The sequence below is a fragment of the Ruditapes philippinarum genome, unplaced genomic scaffold, assembly GCF_026571515.1.
Source record: "Ruditapes philippinarum isolate M1 unplaced genomic scaffold, ASM2657151v2 ctg8896_1_1_1_1, whole genome shotgun sequence".
Classification (NCBI taxonomy): domain Eukaryota; kingdom Metazoa; phylum Mollusca; class Bivalvia; order Venerida; family Veneridae; genus Ruditapes; species Ruditapes philippinarum.
Window position 1 is genome coordinate 4,742 of NW_026860869.1, and position 7,389 is coordinate 12,130.

Genomic DNA, 7,389 nt, shown 5'->3' on the forward strand with positions numbered 1-7,389 from the left:
AATATTGAAACGCATAGGGAAATGGTTTAAAAGTTAAAGTATGTTAAAAGTTAGAACACTGATGAACACTTATGTTAACATTTGAACACAGGGCTGCGTTTTTAATCCTAAATCCTAGGACTTATGACCAACTTTAGGAGAAAAAGTTTTTACACTTAAGACCGTTTCAAGTAACTGTCCTATCTTTTGTCTTAAACTTAAGACTTATGACCAATTCGCTCTCCCGAAAAAAGTTACAAAATACAATGGCACGCGCATAATCCCGTATTGGATTTACTATGAAATTGATTATAGCAAGTATAAAAAGTAATGTATTGTCCTCTTATCATGTTGAGTGAAAATATATACCATATTTCACGAAAACGATAAAATAACCGTTTTTTTTAATTTCATAGTAAAAAATGGGTACGAACCCCCTTGCTTGCTACGCAACTGAAATTGTACAGCGCGCAGTAATATTATTATTTATAGATGCGTTTTGCACGCGATATTTGGCGCTACATTGTGACGTCATGTAAACAACTCTTTAAACTTCTGTACAGCGTTATTGACTGAATTAAAGATATTGGTGTTCGGATTTATTTTCTTAGTTAGACAATTATCTATCATTCAAAACAAAATTCAACAAAAAGTTGTTTGATTTTCTTAGGACAATCTTAAGATACCTTTAAAACACTCCTAGACTTAGGACTGTTTTTGGTCATAAATATAGGAGTCATAAGTAAGGACCTTTTTTAAGACTTTCTTTGAAACGCAAAATTATCACAAATAATAAAAAATATTGAACTTTATTTTTGTTTCATTCTGACGCTTCGAAATTTGAGAAGTAAGCAGCCTAACAGTCTGGCAGCCTAGCAGCCTAAAGAAAACTGAGGATAGTACAAACATGAAAATCCTCGGAAATGAATCGGTAGCACATACTTAGATTATTTCACGTCTTATTTCAATATCATGATCTTTTAAAATATTGAACCTCTTTTTTCATTCTGACGCTTCGAAATTTGTGAAGTTATCAGCCTAACAGCCTGACAGCCTAACAACCTAAAGAAAACTAATGATAGAACAGACATGAAAACCGTCGGAAATGAATCGGTACCACATACTAAGACCATACCACGGGCCAACACCTTCTGTCAAACATGTAACCTTAATGTTATATTCTACTTTTAATACATAAATACTTCTTTATATGCCACTACTGGTAAGCTACAGTTATCAAGAGGAATACATGATAAAAACAAATTTCTTCTATAATTCAATGAAAGTTGGCTAAACCAACAACTTTTAGTTGCTTCAAAAATTCCAAAACAACCTGATTTCAAATAAATATATCGTTAGTACAAATAAAAAACTTTGATTTTCACCATCATGACAAACTAAATATGCTCAATGTGCACCCTCACAAAAAAAATACCAAAATAAACAAAAAAAACGCTGGTCCTTTCTAACGCAAACACGTGCAATCACTGTATATTGGATGATAGATAAATGTATCGGGTATCCATAAAAAAATGTGTGGTATTTCCGTAAGGATATATGAATTTTTATATGTCTGGCAGTCAGAGTAAATTGATAAATTATCTTAGAAACAAATTACAATACCGTTAATATGTTTATTCTATCTTTCGGTTTGTATAAATAAGCAAATAAATAAAGTATTTTTTGCTTAAATTCATTTTTATCTGTCATTTGAATTAAGTCAGTAAAACCGACACATTCACAATCATGATAAAAATAAAATTACAAGACTCAGCTATCCACACTAATTTCTTGTTAATTGTTTATTTATTTATTTTTTGTTTATTATACCTGGTTCCCTATCCAATAAAAAGTTTTCGGAAAGTACCGACAAATTTAACTTCCGCATTAATTTTTATCGTATAAATTTAGGTCAGACACTTACATTGATTTTCTCATAGACTTACATTATAAGAAATGGTCCCTGTTCCTACCTTGAAATTGAGTATTCATGCTAAAGAGGTAATTTTTCTAGCAGAATGAAATGCCTGACACATAAAAAACGATCCTGTTATAAAGGGGTAGCCAACCAATTTTTTGACATAAGGACTTTAAAGAGGATAAACCCCCTTTAATTGCTATTATCTGCTGATCCAAGGACTGACATACACTTTTTATCAATTCAAATCTTCAAGTCACATATTATCATAGAGTCTTATAAAATATTTTTTTCCAGAAAACAATATAGTTAGTTTTTATACTTAAAAATACCCTATTTTTATCCAATCACCTTATGTTTAATTGAATCTTTCGGTTTTCCCTGCACTATGCAGCCAATTGCTTGCCATGTAACAATGCGAAAGAATGACCATAAACTAAATTTGTAAAATAGCGGCGCAGATTCCTGATTGGATGAAATCACAACGGCGTGCCAATCCCTGTGTTACCCGTCTCGTTACATTATTAGTCCCAGTATAAATTTGGTCACGGCGAATATAGCAGGTGTGTATCAACGGAATTGTCTGATATCGAGTAACTTCAGGTTTGTGGTCTTTATGTACTATAAATACAGTTTTATCAGTAATGATAATGAAATTTTTGTGTGAAAATTTTAACATTTTCATGATTACTTTTGTACAACTTAGTTTAAAGTTTATAACAATATTTATTTCAAATTGTACAACAGTTATACAATAAGCATATACAAACACCTTGAAAGATTTGGTGGATTTGAAAAAGACTAAAAAGTGGCTTATGCACAAGTCATGTTAAGTACTTGGAATAGCAAAAATATGCACATATGAAGAAGAAAACAATTGTAAATTGTAATTAATAAATTTAAACGCCCTTGTGGTAGTTACTACAATATAAACATGCATCAAACACTTCTTCCGTTCATCACCTGTGATAGTATTTCGTCCATTGTTAGTTTAAACGCAAAAGAGAAAGTAGTTTTCAATATTTAAATAAATAGTTACACTGTGAAACTATCAATTGCACCTGCAATATTAAAATCTAGAAAACAGTGATCCCGTGGAAGAAAAAAACAATTTTAGTCATTGAAAAAATATATTGTGTATTATCAAATAAAATCGTCATCCCTACTCGGACTACTTTACGTCGGAGTCATTTTTATCCTCATTTGGGGTGAATAATGCGTCATATGATACAGGTCGAAATTTGAGAGACCGGTGTGCGGAAAATATGGGGTGTAGTGGAAATATCATGTTTCAATAAACAGTTGTATCATAGTTTGGGGACCTTTCTGTTGAAAATGTGTCAGAGTTAAATCGTATACATATACATGCACAGTGCAAGAACTGGAGTGTAGGTATTAGTTACCCGCACTCCAGAGTATGACCATTGATCGGCTCATTTTTGCTGGAGTTTACTTATTGTGACACGGAAGAGGAAGGGAAAGCGACAGAAATATCATATACAGATGCTCGTTCATTGATTACTTTTTCCCGGGGTTTCATATTGTGACATGGCTATGATACAAAAGAGAAAGAACATCAAAACACTCGACAATCTGATTAATACTCGGGGGCTACGCCCCCTCGTACAAATCAGATAGCCTCGTGTTTCGATGCTCTTTCTAGTCTTATTTTTAAAACATGTTGCTGTGCGCACTTGTATAAACTTTATATATGTAAATGTTAAATTCAGCAAATATCTTAAGGTCGTACAAGTTTAAGCAGACATTTACATCAGTTAAGGAAAGGCACACTTGTACTTAGTACTGTAGTGTGCTTTTTCAAGGGGTGACACTCCGGGCATACGATGCGCGCGCATCCCAAAAATTCTGATTCTGCGAACATTTATCAACCGGTATTTTAAACAAAAATGAGTCATGTAAAACAATCAGAATAGAAAATAAATGTATGCTGAATATGTGGCAAATTATTCTCCAGACGACATGAAGGACGACATCAGTAACGTGGTCCTTTGAAACATATGTTCTTTTCTGAGTATCATACCTTAACATAAAGACTATTATACGAAGCGTCATACCTATGAACGCAAGTTTGAATGTCATTGTGGAAGTGAATTTTGCTCATAAATTTCGTTTTAGGACCTCTGTGCTTTAAAATGCATTAACAAACCTTCATACACCTATAACGGTTATTTATAAAAAATAATCTTTTCTAAACTAATGACTAATATTTCACATTACATATAGTTTTAATGAAGTTGTTGAATACAGTTATTATATTTTCTTTTTAATGCCTTTTGCCCCACGCAGAATGCGCCTACACGAAATACAACATCCGTTTCTATGGAACTTCGTACTTTATGCTCTATGGCAAACGAGTTGTTATAGAATCTTATTTAAAGTAAGGTGAGCAAATAAACTTAAATTAGGAAATAGACTTTGATATTGAGTGATCTGTGCTATAATCTGACACAGTATGGAGTTCAGATGAGCAGTATTTATAATCACGAAGACCGTATGCCTGAGTGATTAATTAAAAATATTTGAACGATATATCGTGCGTTATATATAACACGGATCACTCAAAATCAAGATCAGTATTTCCATTCTAAAACGTCATGAAAACTATAGTTGGACTATATTGTTGGTGTTGCAAAATAATAATCTCTCTTTCATGATTTTTTTTTAAATGATGCAAAATCATATTTTGAAGTTTATGGTTAACTTTAAAACGAGTATATAATTGATTTCAAGGAAAACAATGATGAATAAAAGGATGAATAAAGCAATATGAATTGCATTGTATCTACAAAATTTCATAAAAATCGAGTTGCAAGTTCGCTATAACTTTTGCTTTACAAAATAGTTGTGAAAGCTACATATACCAAAGGAAGCGGAAAATAGTCGAGCGTGTTAATACATACATCTGATTTTCAGTCATTTCCAACAAATGAGTGATAAACAAAAAAATATCCTTTTCGTTCTAAGATGGCGACGTTTGTTTTCATTTTGTAGGATACGGCCCAGCCCTGATCCTTGTTAGTTACAAAAATTAACCGTTTCGTCTATGCGCTTTAAATGTATGCAGTATTTCATACAGACAAGCATTTAGCATCATTGCCGGACTAGGGCTAGGCCAAAAATACACTCTGAGTATTTTGATAAACAGTCTCAGAAATGTAACTTGCTGAAAAATAAACAACATCAGTTTAACAGCACAGAAATAAGCATGATCAATTTTTTCAACCCCTTGCTTTAAATGCAAGAATGGGTTAATACTGGAATATCAACACTTTTTAAAATTTGATTTTGTTATGGTAAAAACAGATTTATTAACAGTTTGAAAGTATTAATTAAGTTAGTTTGAAAAGAGATAACTGAATAAATATTTACAGCAAAGGTACACGTAATGTATTATTTGTCTCAATTGATACTTAGATATTGTTTCTTAAATGTATCAGAATTATCTATTATCTATTAGAATTATCATCTTTGAAATGTACCCTTTGAAGATTAACTTTTCTGATGATTGTCTTTTATCTTTTCAGTCAAACAAGTTTAGTTAAATTTTGTGAAATGAACAGAAGTTTGTGTAGAGAAAACGCTCTACTTGTTAAAGCATAATATTGTTACAAACCTAATAAAATCAGCATAATGGCTACAATAATGAAGGAAGAATCATCAGGTATATATTATAATATGACGTGTAGTTGAAGATCCTTTTAATTCATTGTTTTAGTGTCGGGACGCAAATAAATATTTGTTTCTAGATATGAGTTACAAAAGTTCTGCAAAAAATTGTTTCTAACATGTTTAAACATTTGTTGAAGATTTCAGTTATATCTGTAAAAAGGAAGTTAAAAACGAATATAGCAAAGTAAAAATGTATAAAAGTCAGTTTTATATTGAGAAAATATTGTGGGACAGCCAAAATGTTGAAGCTTTTTGCCCAGCAGGACAATTGCTTTTGTAAAAACATATCACACTCTCTCTTCCTCCCCACAACCCCAAAACCTCCCTTCAAGTAATTTAACAGTAACTTATGTTCTAATATCTGCAAAATTTATACACACAGCTTATAGTTAGATTTAATAAAATTCCATAATAAACAACAAAGATTAAAAATTGTATTTATATTGTTGTTGCAGATGTAGATTTGAACGGGGATAAAGGTGACAAGTTTTGTGTTCAATCAGAGACAGAGTCTACACATAACTCCGAGGATACTCGCACACCATCTTTACAAAATCAGCAAGATACCACACAACCAAATCGAATGTCACAGGTTAAATTTTGTTGTTAATTGCATGTGCCGATATCTTTTGTTTATCCAGAATCATGCTTATTTTCATGAAAATTCTGAAAATGTATCCAAAAGTAAATTATTGACAAGTACATAGCCATAGGCACTTTCAATTCAAGTAAATTACCAAAAAATTTAATTGGTAAGGTTAATATATTTAATGATACTATTTCTAACGACTCTTTGGATATAGACACTGACATTATTCAAGCAGCATTGATAAAAACGGAAGATCCATTATTTAAGAAAGACTTTCAAGGAAATGTTCACTATAATCTGTCTAAATCACGTGATAATTGTACTCAGTGGTTTGACTCAGAATGCTTACGTCTTAAACATGAATATAAAAACGCGCTAAGGGTTTTAATAATTGCAAATCTCATCTTTATAGGAATTTACTTTGCGATGGAAGAAAACGTTACTGTCCGTAAAAAGAAACGGGCTTATAACCTTTGTTTTCGCATTTTTCTAAAGGTTAGAAGATGTTTATTGGTAAAATTATTTTTTAACCTGTATTATGAAAGGATATATATCATTACCTTGCATTTCATTTTCGTGTAAGGTAGGGTAGAGAAAATAATGATGTATATATATTACAGAGCAATATGTTAAGATGTAAAATGATTTATACGTGCAGTCGTTATATGTATATAATTACATTTCTTTTATATGTATCTAAATTAAATACTAGTTTATATATGTTACCTCCTCCCATATAGATTCTTTTTGGGAATGTATGGGTGTCACATTGCTTTTTGTTAAATTCATGCACTGTTCGTTGTATGTAGATATTTGTGCTATGTTTATCCTCATGGGCTTTTTAGCCTTATGGAATGTTGAATAAAACTTTGAAACTTTAAATAAAGAAATCTCGCGAATTAATTGCATTAAAAAACTAGAAGCCTTATGACTTCTGGAAACATTTTAAGATTAAGTGTAACAATGAAAATGGAAATATTTCGGCGGATAAATTTAATAAGTATTTTTCGAATTAGATCAACGGTAATTGACGATGTGGAACGTTTAAACAAAAGCCACGATTTTAATGAAAATAACACTACATTCCATGATTTAAACGTTCCAATCTCTCTACAGGAAGTTAATAACGCAGTTAAGGGTCTTAAGCGGAACAAATATCCTTGTCCTAGTGATCAATTAATAAACGAATATTTTAAGTAACAATTGATATTAT

The 7,389-nt window shown here is 31.4% G+C and overlaps 1 long non-coding RNA gene across 1 annotated transcript; it reads left to right on the top strand.

Moving 5' to 3' along the window:
• Positions 1-2,339: 2,339 nt before the first annotated feature.
• Positions 2,340-6,397, top strand: LOC132713654 (uncharacterized). The gene is made up of 3 exons (XR_009623475.1): positions 2,340-2,500; positions 5,443-5,579; positions 6,043-6,397. It is a non-coding gene; the product is annotated as an uncharacterized LOC132713654 (long non-coding RNA).
• Positions 6,398-7,389: the final 992 nt, after the last annotated feature.